This window comes from Mus caroli, unplaced genomic scaffold (assembly GCF_978045245.1).
Source record: "Mus caroli unplaced genomic scaffold, Mus_caroli_1 scaffold_3, whole genome shotgun sequence".
Classification (NCBI taxonomy): Eukaryota; Metazoa; Chordata; class Mammalia; order Rodentia; family Muridae; genus Mus; species Mus caroli.
In genome coordinates, this window is record NW_028227258.1 from 60,699,529 (window position 1) to 60,718,250 (window position 18,722).

At 41.2% G+C, this 18,722-nt stretch overlaps 1 protein-coding gene across 1 annotated transcript in view; it reads right to left on the reverse strand.

Annotated features, from left to right (window-relative positions):
* The window catches only part of Spag17 (sperm associated antigen 17), a 268,834-nt gene that overhangs the window by 192,672 nt on the left and 57,440 nt on the right, over nt 1-18,722 (reverse strand). The gene's annotated exons all lie outside the window — the stretch shown is intronic.

An 18,722-nucleotide genomic window follows, 5' to 3' on the forward strand; every position in this document is an offset into this window, starting at 1 on the left:
ATTATAGAAGAAAACTTCCCAAATCTAAAGAAAGAGATGCCCATGAACATACAAGAAGCCTACAGAACTCCAAATAGGCTGGACCAGAAAAGAAATACCTCCCGACACATAATAATCAGAACAACAAATGCACTAAATAAAGATAGAATACTAAAAGCAGTAAGAGAAAAAGGCCAAGTAACATATAAAGGCAAGCCTATCAGAATTACACCAGATTTTTCACCAGAGACTATGAAAGCTAGAAGATCCTGGACAGATGTTATACAGACACTAAAAGAACACAAATTCCAGCCCAAGCTACTATACCCAGCCAAACTCTCAATTAACATAGATGGAGAAACCAAAGTATTCCACGACAAAGCCAAATTCACACATTATCTCTCCACGAATCCAGCCCTTCAAAGGATAATAACAGAAAAAAACCAATACAAGGACAGGAACCACGCCCTAGAAACAACAAGAAGGTAATCCCTCAACAAACCTAAAAGAAGACAGCCACAAGAACAGAATGCCAACTTTAACAACAAAAATAACAGGAAACAACAATTACTTTTCCTTAATATCTCTTAATATCAATGGACTCAACTCCCCGATAAAAAGACATAGACTAACAAACTGGCTACACAAACAAGACCCAACATTTTGCTGCTTACAAGAAACTCATCTCAGAGAAAAAGATAGACACTACCTCAGAATGAAAGGCTGGAAAACAATTTTCCAAGCAAATGGTCTGAAGAAACAAGCTGGAGTAGCCATTCTAATATCAGATAAGATTGACTTCCAACCCAAAGTCATCAAAAAAGACAGGGAGGGGCACTTCATACTCATCAAAGGTAAAATCCTCCAAGAGGAACTATCAATCCTGAATATCTATGCTCCAAATACAAAGGCAGCCTCATTCATTAAAGAAACTTTAGTAAATCTCAAAGCACACATTGCACCTCATACAATAATAGTGGGAGACTTCAACACACCACTTTCACCAATGGACAGATCATGGAAACAGAAACTAAACAGGGACACAGTGAAACTAACAGAAGTTATGGAACAAATGGATCTGGCAGATATCTACAGAACATTTTACCCTAAAACAAAAGGATACACCTTCTTCTCAGCACCTCATGGTACCTTCTCCAAAATTGACCACGTAATTGGGCACAAAACAGGACTCAACAGATACAAAAACATTGAAATTTTCCCATGGATCCTATCAGATCACCATGGACTAAGGCTGATCTTCAATAACAAAATAAATAATAGAAAGCCAACCTTCACGTGGAAACTGAACAACACTCTTCTCAATGATACCTTGGTCAAGGAAGGAATAAAGAAAGAAATTAAGGACTTTTTAGAGTTCAATGAAAATGAAGCCACAACATACCCAAACTTATGGGACGCAATGAAAGCATTTCTAAGAGGAAAACTCATAGCTCTGAGTGCCTCCAAAAGGAAACTAGAGAGAGCACACATTAGCAGCTTGACAACACACCTAAAAGCACTAGAACAAAAGGAAGCAAATTCACCCAAGAGGAGTAGACGGCAGGAAATAATCAAACTCAGGGGTGAAATCAACCAAGTGGAAACAAGAAAAACTATTCAAAGAATCAACCAATCAAGGAGCTGGTTCTTTGAGAAAATCAACAAGATAGATAAACCCTTAGCCAGACTCACTAGAGGGCACAGGGAAAGCATCCTAATTAACAAAATCAGAAATGAAAAAGGAGACATAACAACAGATCCTGAAGACATCCAAAACACCATCAGATCCTTCTACCAAAGGCTATACTCAACAAAACTGGAGAACCTGGATGAAATGGAGAAGTTCCTAGACAGATACCAGGTACCAAAGTTGAATCAAGATCAGGTTAATGATCTAAACAGCCCTATATCCCCCAAAGAAATAGAAGCAGTCATTAATAGTCTCCCAACTAAAAAAAGCCCAGGACCAGATGGGTTTAGTGCAGAGTTCTATCAGACCTTCAAAGAAGATCTAATCCCAGTTCTTCACAAACTATTCCACAAAATAGAAACAGAAGGTACTCTACCCAACTCATTCTATGAAGCCACAATTACTCTGATACCTAAACCACAAAAAGACCCAACAAAGATAGAAAACTTCAGACCAATATCCCTTATGAATATTGATGCAAAAATCCTCAATAAAATTCTTGCTAACCGAATCCAAGAACACATCAAAACAATCATCCATCCTGACCAAGTAGGTTTCATCCCAGGGATGCAGGGATGGTTCAATATACGGAAATCCATCAACGTAATCCAGTATATAAACAAACTCAAAGACAAAAACCACATGGTCATCTCGTTAGATGCGGAAAAAGCATTTGACAAGATCCAACACCCATTCATGATAAAAGTCTTGGAAAGATCAGGAATTCAAGGCCCATACATAAACATGATAAAAGCAATCTACAGCAAACCAGTAGCCAACATCAAGGTAAATGGTGAGAAGCTTGAAGCAATCCCTCTAAAATCAGGGACTAGACAAGGCTGTCCACTTTCTCCATACCTATTCAACATTGTACTTGAAGTCCTAGCCAGAGCAATTCGACAACAAAAGGAGATCAAAGGGATACAAATTGGAAAAGATGAAGTCAAAATATCACTTTTTGCAGATGATATGATAGTATATATAAGTGACCCTAAAAATTCCACCAGAGAACTCCTAAGCCTGATAAACAGCTTCAGTGAAGTAGCTGGATATAAAATTAACTCAAACAAATCAATGGCCTTTCTCTACACAAAGAATAAACAGGCTGAGAAAGAAATTAGGGAAACAACACCCTTCTCAATAGTCACAAATAATATAAAATATCTTGGCGTGACTCTAACTAAGGAAGTGAAAGATCTGTATAATAAAAACTTCAAGTCTCTGAAGAAAGAAATTATAGAAGATCTCAGAAGATGGAAAGATCTCCCATGCTCATGGATTGGCAGGATCAACATTGTAAAAATGGCTATCTTGCCAAAAGCAATCTACAGATTCAATGCAATCCCCATCAAAATTCCAAATGAATTCTTCAACGAATTAGAAAGTGCAATCTGCAAATTCATCTGGAATAACAAAAAACCTAGGATAGCAAAAACTCTTCTCAAGGATAAAAGAACCTCTGGTGGAATCACCATGCCGGACCTAAAGCTCTACTACAGAGCAATTGTGATAAAAACTGCATGGTACTGGTATAGTGACAGACAAATAGACCAATGGAATAGAATTGAAGACCCAGAAATGAACCCACACACCTACGGTCACTTGATCTTCGACAAGGGAGCTAAAAACATCCAGTGGAAGAAAGACAGCATTTTCAACAAATGGTGCTGGCACAACTGGTTGTTAACATGTAGAAGAATGCGAATCGATCCATTCCTATCTCCTTGTACTAAGGTCAAGTCTAAGTGGATCAAGGAACTTCACATAAAACCAGAGACACTGAAACTTATAGAGGAGAAAGTGGGGAAAAGCCTTGAAGATATGGGCACAGGGGAAAAATTCCTGAATAGAACAGTAATGGCTTGTGCTGTAAGATCGAGAATTGACAAGTGGGACCTCATGAAACTACAAAGCTTCTGCAAGGCTAAAGACACCATCAATAAGACAAAAAAACCACCAACAGATTGGGAAAGGATCTTCACCTATCCTAAATCAGATAAGGGACTAATATCCAATATATATAAAGAACTCAAGAAGGTGGACTCCAGAAAGTCAAATAACCCCATTAAAAAATGGGGCTCAGAACTGAACAAAGAATTCTCGCCTGAGGAATACCGAATGGCAGAGAAACACCTGAAAAAATGTTCAACATCCTTAATCATCAGGGAAATGCAAATCAAAACAACCCTGAGATTCCACCTCACACCAGTCAGAATGGCTAAGATCAAAAATTCAGGTGACAGCAGTTGCTGGCGAGGATGTGGAGAAAGAGGAACACTCCTCCATTGTTGGTGGGATTGCAAGCTTGTACAACCACTCTGGAAATCAGTCTGGCGGTTCCTCAGAAAATTGGACATAGTACTACCGGAGGATCCAGCAATACCTCTCCTGGGCATATATCCAGAAGATGTCCCAACCGGTAAAAAGGACACATGTTCCACTATGTTCATAGCAGCCCTATTTATAATAGCCAGAAGCTGGAAAGAACCCAGATGTCCCTCAACAGAGGAATGGATACAGAAATTATGGTACATTTACACAATGGAGTACTACTCAGCTATTAAAAAGAATGAATTTATGAAATTCCTAGCCAAATGGATGGACCTGGAGGGCATCATCTTTAGTGAAGTAACACAATCACAAAAGAACTCACACAATATGTATTCACTGATAAGTGGATATTAGCCCAAAACTTAGGATACCCAAGATTTAAGATACAATTTGCTAAACGCATGAAACTCAAGAAGAATGAAGACCAAAGTGTGGACACTGTGCACCTTCTCAGAATTGGGAACAAAACACCCAGGGAAGGAGTTACAGAGACAAAGTTCGTAGCGGTGATGAAAGGATGGACCATTTAGAGACTGCCGTACCCAGGGATCCATCCCATAATCAACTTCTAAACGCTGACACCATTGCATACACTAGCAAGATTTTGCTGAAAGGACCCAAATATAGCTGTCTCTTGTGAGACGATGCCGGGGCCTAGCAAACACAGGAGTGGATGTTCACAGTCAGCTATTGGATGTATCACAGGGCTCCCAATGGAGAAGCTAGAGTAAGTACCCAAGGAGCTAAAGGGATCTGCAACCCTATTGTTGGAACAACATGATGTACTAACTAGAACCCCGGAGGTCTTGTCTCTAGCTGCATATGTATCGAAAGATGGCCTAGTCAGCCATCAATGGAAAGAGAGGCCCATTGGACTTGCAAACTTTATATGCCCCAATATAGGGGAATGCCAGGGCCAAAAGAATGGGAATGGGTGGATAGGGAAGTGGGGGGGCGCTATGGGGGACTTTTGGGATAGCATTGGAAACGTAATTGAGGAAAATATGTAATAAAAATATTAAAAAAAAAAGAAAATATCTAATAAAAAAAAGTACATGTTAATAAAAAAAGTCATAAGCCAGCAAAAAAAAAAAAAAAAAAAAAAAAAAAAAAAAAAAGAAGAGCAGTGATATATTATATACAGGAAAATGGATACAACTGGAGACAATTCTATTAAGTAAATTAAGCCAAAATGTGAGGTTTTTCCTCATTCCACATTTTATATAGATATGTAAAATCATGTATGTAATTATAATATTAAAGTAGAAGGGAAACTAGCTAGGGGAACAAAGTGAACTTTTGACGGGGAGGAGGGTGGAGGGAGGAGGGAGGGAGGAGTACAGGCTCAGTGTGCAATATGTACTTGAATGGAAATATCCTTATGTAACATAGTACCATGCATAATGAATATACAAAATGAAACTTTAAAAGAATAATAATAATAATAAAGGAAATGTGGCTTGTATAAAGATCAAAAAAAAAAAATCTTATTTGATAGCTAGGCTCAATTCAGCATGCCTATGTCTAACCAGGGCTTCCTTCCAAGACCCGCTCATGGCTCCAAGTGTGTTCCCATTGCCTTTCTTCCCTGGGATCTTTTCCGGTTGCACTTCCTTTTTGGTGCTCAGGCCTCAGTGCCCTCACACTCATCGCCCCTCCTGTTAGGGCCACTCTTTCCTTGATCACCACACAGGCATCTCCGTAGACTCCAAACATCGCCACCCGCCTTTGCCATCACTGCCCGCTCCTTCCATGGCCTGCTCTTGCTCCGTTTCTCTCCACAGCCTCTGTCTTTTCCACTTGTCCACAGTTCAGTAGTAAACTTCAGGAAAGCACTGACCTTTCTCTTTTATTTTTCCACTGATAAAAATTCAAAGCTGAAAGTAGAGATGGTTAGGCATGAGTTGTTGAATGCATCAAGTGAGATGTGTATCTACCCATCTCCCCACCTGGCTTTCCTAGTTAGCCTGACGTTAAAAGGGGTTCTCCAGAGCAGATACTGTTGTGCTGTACACATACACACAGAGCCTTGTCCAGTGGCTGACCTATCCTTATATGTGGTCCTGGCCCTATTCCCTTTTATCTATTGAGCTGCCAACATGGGGATGCTCTTGGTAATGCATTAACGTGGTCCAAAAGAACAATTTGTCACCAGTTGGGCTTTTTCAGATCATCCATGTATTGAGAAGCATTCCCAACTCTGTGTATTTGGAGACGAAGAAGCTCTGTGCACAGTGGGATCTCAGGCAGTACCCATCACTGGGGTCTGGACTGGATTCAGCACCTTTAGCAGGTCTTCCAGACGATGTCGAAGAATGCCACATCAGAGCTGCTGGCAGCAGGAGGTGAGATGATAGAAATGGAGAAGCTCAAACCAAAGAGCATGCCACCCTTCCCACACTCCCAATCCTGAGATTGCCGTCCCTAGTCCTATTGATGGAGGTCTAAGTTGTATTTCTCTTGTGTCCACTCCTGCAGCTGAAATTTTAGTAGTTCTGTGTGTCTGCTCTTCTTGAAGTATGCTGCATTGGGCTGGATATCTTTTTTGTATCTCTCACAGCACTTGAAGTCTGCTTTGAAATTACTTAAAGCCAACATTCCCCATCCTGAATTCCAACAGTTGGTGGGGTATCCCCTTATCTCAGAGAGTCTGAGAACAAAATCACACTGATAAATTCCATACTTTTTCAAAAGACATGATCAATAAAAATATGGTCACATATCCAACTGCATGATAGTTTGTTTATCAAATTGAGGGTTAGAAATTTAGTGTTGAAGAGGGCGAGGTTATATTGGAATTGTTAGAAAGAATGTGAATTGGCTTAAATTACCTCTGGTGCATTTTGACAATATGTGTCAAGAGATTGGAAAGATTTGTAGACTTTGACCTGGAATTTCCAGTTTATGAAAACTCTCATAAGGAAACAATTATAAGTATTGGTAAACAGTATAAATTTAGCAGAGATGCGAGGAGTTAAATATGTTCCTGAATAGAAGCATACTTTCCATCACACATCCCGAATATGGATTTAGACAACACTTAACACCATAATGCGTGGAAAAAAATAGAAAACATATAATTTCCATTTTTGAAAAGAGATATAGGGCTCCAAGTAGTATAGAATTTCACAGATATATTTAAGTATCTCTCAGTACATGACCTATGTAAAGTACAGTAAAAAAGTACAGTTTAAGTACTGTATTTTCCAAATTATCTATAATTTCTATAACTAAATTATATTGCTATTATATTAAAGCAGTTTACAACATACACATACAACTAAAATACTATACCATATTTAAACACTGTTGATGGTGTTACCCTTCCAACCTCCCACGGAATTCCTGCACCTTCATCCAGTGTCACTGCCCAGATAGGCCCTCCCATGCTCCTAGATCCTCTGTATTTCTCAGGCCTAAATTGTGTGCAGCACATTATAGCAGAGTACAGTAGAGCTCCTTTATAACCCAGCCTGCATCCACCTGCTGAGCTCCCAGGGCTGTGCCTTCCACTTGCCCTCCTACAGTGCCAGGAAAGCCCACTGTTTGGAATACTTTGTTCTGTTTGCTTGATTGCTAAGAATTCCTTTAGCATTACTTCATAAGTTGTCCACTCCAATTTCAACACATTTTCTTAGCCCTTTCTGTCAAAACTTAAGAAAGACATAGGCATTGTTCTGTGCACTCTCTGTGTCACTAATAACTTCTTGCTTATCAAGTAGTAAAAAGCTCGCTCATTTCTATCCATTTTTCATTAAATTACAAGGAACTTAAAGGCTGGTGCTAGCTTTGTGTCAACACATGGTAAGCAATCAATAGCATAAGCAACCAATAAAACACAAGCTGGGTTAAAGAAGTAGCGTGAACATCTCCTAGAGATACTCAGCAACCTGTGCCCTATATAAAAGGGCACCCTATGCCTGATGCCTACTGACATGCAGCCACTCCTACTCCCTTTCCCAGATCAGCCTTGCAGGAAGCCTAGGGTAGTAAGTTGTGCTACTTCACTAGTTCAGCCAGTAAGTATGCCTGGGCACACACATGCTTTCTCTCGTAAGCAGTATCTCCCCCCTCTCTGTCACTCTTTGTCTCTGTTTCTCTGTGTCTCTATCTCTGTCTCTCTCTTCCCCTGCCCCAGAGTTCCGAGGGTCCAACTGGAGCTGCTACAAGTTGCTTTTCTGCTGTCATCACTCTTGATCTCTGTGTTCCTCACCCCTATAGTGCCCTTCTGAAGCTCCTCTGTTCATTTAATGCTTGTCCCGTTTTCTGATCAAGTTGTTGAAGGCTTGGCAGTGGCAATGTTAAATGGACTGAAGTTCTTGGCTTCAGTGGTGACAGTTTAAACCCTCACAACTTAAACCACACAAGAGTCCTGGTATGTCTTTGAACTGGAAGCACTGTGCCTGTGAATGTATCTTTGTCTGATGAGGTGAAAACTATGGCTCACCATTTCTTCAGGTTGTGGATATGATGTTACTGTGTGTAGACTGTGAAGTTTGAGGCACAGTGGCCTTTTGTGACAACTTCCATTTTGTCAGTATATATTCACTGATGCCATATTGCCCATGTAATTGTTCTGCGAGTGCTGGGAGACAAACAATACTTATGGATAAAAGTTATCTATCAAATTCTGGGCAGCCTCTGATTTTAACTGTCTTGGTATTAAATAATATTTTTTGAAAAAAAAAGAAAAAGAAAAAATGGATTGGGTGTGGTAGCACATGCTTTTAATCCCAACACCCAGGAGGCTGAGATTTCTATTAGTTCAAGACTATCCTGGTCTACATCATGAGTCCCAGAGCAGCCAGGACTATATAGTGAGACCCTTACCCTGAAACAAGCAAACAAACAAATAAACAGAGTGAAATAAACGAACACTGCTGGTAACATCTGCATGATGATGTAGGTGGTGCGCTTGGCTATAGAGTGAAGCAGTTCTGTTTGGGGAGGGGCCCTGGATCTCACAGTTTCGTCACAATACCTGATCAAGACCAACCACACCTTTTCTCTTCTCAGTACCCCAAGTTTCAAGTGATTCTAGAGGTATCTAAAGTCAATGTCTGCCGATTTACAGTTTTCTTTCCCCTGCTTATTTTGGCTTATAAGTTTATGCAAAGTGGTCCGTATTCTATGTGAGAGATCCCCCCCCCCACACACACCATTTTAAGGAATCACATGAAAGATAGATAGTAAAACCCGACTCATGGAAATGTTTGGCATTTTTCCTTTAATGGTTAAAAAGAAAACAAGAAAAAAAAACCCCTCTAACCCTTTCCTTTATGTTATGGCTGAAAATAAAAATTTCCATTTGCATTCATACAATTGTACAGCCATTCCCAATACATAGTTCCAGAGCTTCTTAAGTATTCATTTTTATTTTACATGTAATGAATGCTTGCCTGATTGTATGTCTGTACACCACATGCATGCAGTGAAATCCAGGTAAGGTCATCAGATTCCCAGGAACTGGAATCACAGATGCTTTTCAGGTTCTGTGAGTGTACAGGGAATTGAACTTGGGTACCCCAGCAGAGCAACTAGTGCTTTTAACTTCTGAGCCATCTCTCCAGCACCACATGTGACTTTAAGATGAGGGGAAACTCACTATGTAGACCAGGCTAGTCTTGAACTAATAGAAATCTCAGCTTCCTGGGTGTTGAAATTAAAAGCATGTGCTACTGCACCCAATCTATTTTTTCTTTAAGATGACTTTTCTAGATCTATGCCTACTGCTTACTCCTTTCAGGGATGTTCAACTTTTTGACACAGTGACCTGACACCGTGGTGTACAAATGTGTTGGACTGTATTCACAGCAGTCCTGGGGTTCATGCAGCCCATAGGTAGCAGGCAGACATGCCTGGCTGAGCAAAGTTAAACAGATTAAAGTTAACTATCAACTTCTTGTCTGCAGGGCCTACACAGTTAGAAAACTGGAGGTATCAGAGTGAGTTCTGGGCTTGGATCAGGATCTAGCCTGAAGCTCTGACAGTGTCAGTTGTAGTAACGGGCAAGCACCTGGTTCCTCTGGTTCTGCTCATCTGCTTTAAGACCATGGCATCTAAGGTTGCTTTGGCAGCAACTTCTGGGATCAAAATGTGATTCTATGTGGGAAGGTGATTGGCAGTCTAGGAAATAAAAATCAAATGTGAGTTATCGTTATTGTATTCTGTTTTTAAATTTTATGTATTTTTATGTTTTATGTATAGTGGCACTTTGACTACATGTATGGTCTGTAGGAAGGTGTCAGATTCCCTGGAACATGAGTTACAGACAGTTGTGAGCTGCCATGTGGGTGCTGGGAATTGAATCTGGGTCGTCTGGAAGAGCAGCCAGTGTCCTTAATCACTGAGCCATCTCTTCAGTCCTTATTATTGTATTCTTGATGATTTCATCCAAGATCATTGACTATTTGGTTCAGAAAACACTGTTTTAAAAAAATACTGAGTGGCTGAACATGGGAGACACTGAATTGCACTTTAACATGCTCCCACCACGGCAATGTGCTGACACTGCTTCCGTTGGCTTACAGTGTTACCTTAACCCTCTGTCTTGCTAACTCTTCTCACACCACTGGGGCACATGCATAGCCCCTTGAGAGAGCTAGCTTTCCTCCTGAAGCATAAATACATGCTGAAAGCCTAGCGGATGTAATGGGCTAACATTCCAGAACTGCAGGTTCATTTCATTTAAAGTAGGGTTTTATGGACAGTTTGCCTGAACTCAACAGGCGGGTGTGGGGGCTATTTTTGGACAGGCAGAATATCCAGCACCTCTTAAATCACATCACACAGCGATGGCCTCTCCACCTCCATGCAGGGCGGGCCTGTATTCATAAAATGGGATTCTGGCAAGACTGAGTTTCTTTTCTGAGTCTGAAGAGTAATACTCATCCCAGCCTTTGGAAAAGGAAAGCACCATACAAAAGCCTCAACAACACATTTTCCTCTGTTTTCTGCAAGGAAAGGGCAAAGTGTGTGTGTGTGTGTGTGTGTGTGTGTGTGTGTGTGTGTGTGTGTGTGTGTGTGTATGCTCCTGTGTTTCTCCAATGGCTGAAGAATCCTGAAATAAGCCACTATAGGAAGCCCCTGACAGTGTTCTGTGATGGTTTTGTGTGGGAAATTGAAACAAGTTGGCAAGAAGAATTCTTTCTGCATAATTCAAAGCAGACATTTTACTGGAGGAAAAGCAAATCAGAAATTTGCTGTTGGCCTCTGAAATTTTATTAGTTACAAAAGGTAATATATTAGTCCCTTGCATCAAATCCAGATAGGGTCTCCTTTCTCCCTGCTCCCTGACATTCTAAATTGAACCTGAGAGCATGCAATACAAGATCAGTTTCTCACAAAGGATGTAGGACTTGGTGTGACTTGGGACTGTGTCACACCTTTTTGTCCCCTGACATACTCCTCTGTGGCTCTAGCGATGACTGAAAGGATAAAAGCAGGCCTTTAGATTGGCTGAAATAATTAGATGTCCCCATAAAAGTGTAATCTGAGGAATGGTTTCTTGACAGCCGTGTACAATCCTAGGTGGGTGCTGAGTATCTCGGGTTACTCCTGACAATGAGAGTACGCGGTATGCTTAGACGGGTTGAGGAGCACAAGGCCATGGGGCTCTGCAGGCTTCCTGATAGCCTGGCTCACTGTAAGAGTCTGATAACTTCCAAACAGCCTCCAAATAAGGATGAGGTTGAAACGTGAATTTTAAACAATTTTAGGTTTTTTTTTATAACAAAGTAATATATATTTATTTAAATTTTTAAAAATTAATTTATTTTTTACACTCCATATTCCATTCCCTGCACCCGCTATCCGTTCTCCAACTGCTCCACATCCTATACCTCCTCCTCACGCCCCTGTCTCCATGTGGATGCCCCCACCCCTGACCCCACCTGAAGTTCCCTGGGGCCTCCAGTCTCTTGAGGGTTAGGTGCATCATTTCTGAATGAACACAGACCTGGAAGTCCTCTACTCTATGTGTGTTGGGGGCCTCATATCATCTGGTGTATGCTGTTTGGTAGTGTATGCAGTTTGGTGGTCCAGTGTTTGAGAGATGTCAGGGGTCCAGATTAATTGAGACTGCTGGCTCTTCTACAGGATCGCCCTTCTCCTCAGCTTCTTTCAGCCTTCCCTAATTCAACAACAGGGGTCAGCTGCTTCTGTCCATTGGTTGGGTGCGAATATCTGCATCTGGTTCTTTCAGCTGCTTGTTGGGTCTTTCAGAGGGCAGTCAAGATAGGTTCCTTTTTGTGAGAACTCCATAGTCTCAGTAATAGTGTCAGGCCTTGGGACCTCCCCTTGAGCTGGATCCCACTTTGGGCCTGTCGTTGGACCTTCTTTTTCTCAGGCTCCTCTCTTCATTTCCATCCATTTAATTCTTTCAGACAGGAACAATTATGGGTCAGAGACCTGGGAGGGAAAGTGGACAAGGGGTGGGGGGAGTCGGGGCGGGGGTGGGGGTGGGGGGAGAGGGGAACCTGATCTGGTATTGGGTGAGGGAAAAGGACTGAAGCCCCGAGGGCCAACAGAAAGAATGGAAATAGGCAACCTTAGGAAATAGGAGGTTGGGGGAGGGATGCTCCAGAATGCACCAGAGACCTCAGGAATCAAAGGGAGGGACCTTAGATGAAATGTCCGACAGTAGGGAGAGGGAACTTATAGAGCCCACCTCCAGCAGGAAGACAGGGCATCAAGTGAGGGATGGGGTTACCATTCCATAGTTATATCTCTGACCCATAATTGTTCCTGTCTGAAAGAATTTTAGTTTTTATGCATAAGATTTTTATAGAATTGATTTCCTATGTTGCAAGATGCTAAAGCCATAATTATATTTTTATATCCATATATCTGATATAACATAGAGACAATGTTATAGTTCCTTTATATTATAATGCTACAAAAATGGTTTGAGTGTTATTTTTTTTTCTCCTTCAGGTGACAATACATGTTGGCAAGGATGTGGAGAAATAGGAACACTTCACCATTTCTGGTGGGATTGCAAACTGGTACAACCACTCTGGAAATCAATCTGGAGATTCCTCAGAAAATTGGAAATAGACCTACCTGAAGATCCAGCAATACCACTCTTGGGAATATACTCAAAAGATGCCCTACCATGCCAGAGGGGCACATGTCCCATTATGTTCATAGTGGCCTTGTTTGTGATAGCTAGAAGCTGGAAACAACCCAGATGTCCCATGACAGAAGAATAGATACAGAAAATGTGGTTCATTTACACAATGGAATACTACTCAGCCATTAAGAATGAGGACATCCTGAACTTTGCAGGCCAATGAATGGAACTAGAAAATATCATCTTGAGTGAGGTAAGTCAAGATACAGTCCACAGAACTCAAAAAAGTCAACAAGCTGAAGGCCCCAAGTGAGGATGCCTCAGTCCCACTTAGGAGGGAGAATAAAGCAATCTCAAGGGTGGGAGGGAGAGACTGCGAGGGAAAGAGGATGGGGTGGGGGGTACATAGAAGGGAACCTGATCTGGTATTGAGTGGTCTTTTTAAAATTTATTTTTGGTACATGATTGTTTTGCCTGCATGCATTCCTGTGTACCAATACATGTCTGGTGCTCATGGAGGCTAGAAGAGAGCACTTGTTCCTCTGGAACTGGAGTTATAGATGGTTGTATGCCAGGATGTAGGTGCTGGGGATCGGTCCTCTGGAATAACAGAGTACTCTGAACCACTGAGCCATTTCTCCAGCCCCACGGAGAGTATTTTTGTGGTTATTTGTGTGGGTCAAATGGATGAATGAATTCAAGCATATCTTTGTGTAAGATGCATTCAGTGTCTCTAATATTTGCAGTGCATTTAAAAATATTTAAATAGAAAGCAAAGAACTGGGTAAGCCTGTAGAGGCCAGAGAAGATGGCAAACACACAAGTTCAGGAGGTATGCAGGAAGCCAACTTGGAAGATGGCTGCTAATTTGCTGTAAGCAATGAGGAAAAGAGTCAGGAATGACCCTGCAGTTCTGCCTCAAGAAGCTGAAAAGCATACTTCATGCTACAGAGCACTTCAACAGGAGGCTAAACCTGGGGAAGGGCTGGAAACATGGTTTAGAGTAGGTTAAGTCTGTTATGTCTTGGAGATATGGGATAATAGAGGTCAAAAAGAAAGTCAGTTGTTTTTCCAGTGTTTTTGAAATCTTTTTCTTCCCCTGTGCCTTGCTCAGTCAGTTATCAATAAGAATTAACATTCTAATTAAAACTAATGTCACCTTCCTGTTAGCGACCAGGAATCCATCGTGGGCCATACTCACAACCATGACTCGGGAGCCCCTCTCTTTCCAGCTTGCTTTATTGGCTGCATATTTGATGGTTTTGTAGCTGGGGTTGATAACCTGGCTTTTGCAAGTGATACACAATGAAAATTTTTGTTAAAATAAAACTTTTCTGCTATAATAATAACTTTTGCTATAGAGGTGAACAAAGTCTAAAGGGGCAGTGGCCTAGAGTCTATATCATCTTCCGTATATTCGTCCTTTTTCATGCTCCTCCCCCAGTCTCACCTAAGCACAGACTGGAGACGATAGCAGGTACCCATTCATCCAGCCTAATCTTCAAGCAGCCTAACCCTCATACAGAGTTCCTATCATGTTCAGGGGAACTGAAACAGAACTCAGGTAGACATGGTCTCCTCCCTCCTGAGCTCATACTTAATAGCTGTGTAAACAGTGCGCTTGTTTTCTGTCATTCTGTAAGATTTTTAATACCTTGTAGGAAGTCAGGTATAAACATTTTGTGTTTAAACCCTGGTTCTAATTGAGTCTGTTCTTCATCGAGCTTGTGGTCGACCTCATTATTGTACCTAACTTCCAGCCAAAGGGCAGTGGTCCCCAGACAGTGGATAAGCAGGGGTAGGACCCACACCAAAACTGTCCAAGGTGCAGCACGGGTACCAAAGGACCTATTGCCTGGAAGAGAGACAATGCACAGCTGCAACTCAACTGTGTTAGCAGTTTTCGTGCTTCTGTGTATCTGGAGTGTGACCTCTGGTCCCCCAGTCCTCACTCTTCACTCCATCTTCAGTTACAAGGGAAGGAAGAAGTGCCAAACCAAAGATAGATACAGGCTAGAAGAGTTGGCTATTGGATGAAAAGTCGCTTATATTTATTGGAAAAGTGTTGCTGAGCTGGCAAGATGGCTCAGCAAGTAAAATGTGCTTGTCATAAACCTGACCACTCCGGTTCAGGACCCAGGACCCGTATGGTAGAAAGACAGAACCAACTCCTGAGTTGTCTTGTGACTACCGCACGTGTGTCACAGCACACATGTGTGGGATTGCATGCAGGTGCACACCCTGACATACATGCATACTCAGCAACCAGAAAACGTTCTCAGAACATCTGCTTTCCAAAGCCTTAACACCATTTCTTTTTCTATTGGGTAAAGATGTGAGTTTGTTCCTAAGACAGCCCTTTCTTCAGCCTTTCTCTCCTCCCTTCTCCATGTCCTGGGCACACTGTCCTCTTTATTTCTCTAACAGTTTTCTATCCCCACCACATTGTTTAACATAATGTTCCCTGTGCCTGAGTGTTTCTTCTGGTGTTTTCTATCAGTTCATTTTCTCTTTTTGTTTGTATCTGTTGATGTCTGGCTGTGGCTGGCTCCCCAAAGGTTCACTAGCTGGAAGTTCTGTCCCATTGTGGTAGTACTGAGAATCACAGAGACTCTTAAGATATTGGTACTCATAGGAAATGCTGTCTATTGGCTTGGAAATGCTGCTTCCTCCCTGGAGTCATTACGTGCTTTCCAGGGAAGACTCTCAAACACACGTTGTTACAGAAGAATGCCTCTCCTGCTCCCTCACCAACATCACTTGAACATACATGCTCATTCTTCACATGGCTGGTTTCCTTTCTGCTTCAGGGCCATGCTATGATGCAGTGTGTGAGAGCTTTCATCAGGAAAATGTCAGTATGATGCTGATTAGACCTTCTGGTTGCCAGAATAATAAGCCAGATAAATGTCCCTTTTCATAAAGTTCACAGATTTCTTCACAGCAACATTAACTAGTCTAGGACTATTCTTCTTCATCTACAGTATTTTTTCCTTTAAATAACTCCAATTAAAAATACCTAATTACCTCAGTACATAATTGTGCACACATCAGCTTTATTTGCTTGTTTTTGCTTAATGCCTGCAGCTCATGTTCAGATATAGCAAACTCTTGAGGGTAGGGCATTATATCTGTTTTATTCACCATACACACACACACACACACACACACACACACACACACACACACACACACACAACCATAGATTTGGTTCTTAATAGACCATCACATATATGTGGAATGCGTGGAAAATTCAACATTTTCTGTATTTTAATGATGAGAATTGATTGGATGCTTTAGCCAAGGCTGTATGCCTCCTGCAGGACCAACATATTACCTCTGTTTAAGTCAAGTATATTTCATGTTTGAAGAAACAATGTAGGCCTAGTCTAGGCTATAAAGCTGAGAAAATTTCAGGTTGGTAGTCTTATTGATTTAGTTAACATTTTTATGTGTATGTGAGTGTGTGATGTATCACACATATCTCTACATATAGAGAGCAGAAGAGAATGTCAGGTGTCCTGTTGTCTCACTCCCCATCTTATTCCCCTAGACAGGGTCTTTAACTGAACCTGGAGCTAGGCTGGGGGCAATCTGGTCCCAACAAACCTGTTATCTCTTCCCCTCCTGGAATTCTGGAGTTATAGGTGTACATGTATTCACACCTGGGTTTTTACAGTGAGGTTGGGGATTTGAACTCGGGTCCTCATGCTTGTGCAACAAGCAATCTTGCCCATAGAACCATCATCCTGGTGTTAAATTTATTTCTGACTCATGTTGAGATAATAAATATCTAATGAAGCAAAAATATTTTAACTTCCAAAAAAGACTTTGTGGTTGCCTTTCTAGTATTTTTATGATCCCTATACTATAAGATAACAGCATTTGGTTTGATTGACAATAGAAATTGTTTTTAAATTATTAATAATCACTAGCTTTCATGGACATTTTCTCAATGCCAGGTACCAAGTGTTTTCTATTCACTGTCTTATTTAGTCACAGCCACAGGTCAACGTTCTTAGTTATAGGCTTCATAGAGGAAAACTCCAGGTGCAGGGTAAGGTTACAGGTCTGGTAAGCCCCAGAGAGAAGGCTGAACCCAGGCCGTCTGATTGACTAGTGTGTCTACTCAGTGTGTCTGTGTCTTACCGAGTCAAAAATGGAGGGTGTAGCTCTCTCCAATGGCTTGGCATTTCAGACAGAACCCTGGCCTTTCAATTTTCAACTGAGTTGGATGTGAACTGCAGTTACCATAACTATGTAAATCTTAATTACAGAAATGAAAGATCCCTGTTGCCCCAAACATTTTGGGCAAAAGGAACTCATCAGACTAGCCCCTAAAACCTATCGCGTGGTTTTACTGTGGTTATACTTTCTTTGTGTTTTCCTTGAGTCAAAGGAAGAATGAAAAACAAAACAAAACAAAACAGATAGCTACCAAGAGATTTAAACTTTAATTCTAATTGACTAGCATTATCTATATTCATGACACTGTTAATTCACAAGTGCTTCCAGATTTTTAACTGTTTCCTGTCACATGTGATATAGGTAAAAGGAGGAGTGTCCTTGAAGTCAACAAATTACTCAACCTATGTGGTCATTAATTGACCTATAAGTATCTTGTGACAGGTAGATGATAGGATTAGGGTCTAAGCCTATTCATACAAAGCTTGGGGTGGATGAAATGCTAGATATTACCACTCTTGACAAATGTGGATTATTCAGTCCTATTAACTACAGACATAAAACAGTTTTTCTGATGCCTTCTGCAGCATCTATGTGATGAACTCTAGGGCTGTGGACTGAAGTGGCAATTTCTGGTTTATTTGGAAACTTACTTATGTCATATAATGTTTTGCTGGGTCAGACAGTTGAAAGGATGTTTTGCTCAAGCAGACATGTGAAAGAATGTTGACAGAGACACGTAAAAGAATGTTTTGCTGAAGCAGATATAGGAGAGAAGATGTTTTACTGAAGCAGACATGTGAAAGGATGTTTTGCTGAAGCAGACACAAGAAAGGACATATGATGTTCACAAAGAATATAAATATGACCCCATAGACACTGGGATGAGGTTCTGACATTGGTTCACCCAGTTCTGTCTCATTAGTCTTTGCCTTGTATCCTTGTGACTAGCCTTTGCTTGTTGTGACTTCTTAGAAGGTAACTTGCCAAAAAACTTCTCATGATATACTGGTGGCTTCTTGCTCTTTCTGTGGTCTCCAGCCAATGGATGGAGCCTCATGGTTTCTTCTGGGTGGAATAGCCATTGCTGATTTGTGAGTAGTGATTGCCTCATGAACTGGACTGATGAATAGCCCCGATGAACTATTTCTAAACAGGTCTATAACCCCTGTTTTCCATTACTCTTTCTTTTCCACTACTTTTGGTGGGTGATGGGCTAGAAGAGAGGTTGAAGCATTTAAGAACCCTTATTAAAGTAGGTTTTGAAAAAATCTAAGCACCAATGGTGTATAGACTGTTAGAGAGGCCACATATGTCCAGCAGAATCTTGCTTTTTCTTGTAGCCGATCCTCCACTGACACTCATATCTTAGAAATATTGACTGGATTCCTGTCTTGACTACTCTCCAAACAACATGGCCTGTCAGCCTGCAGTTGACCCTCAAGTTTCTTGGCGCTAACCATG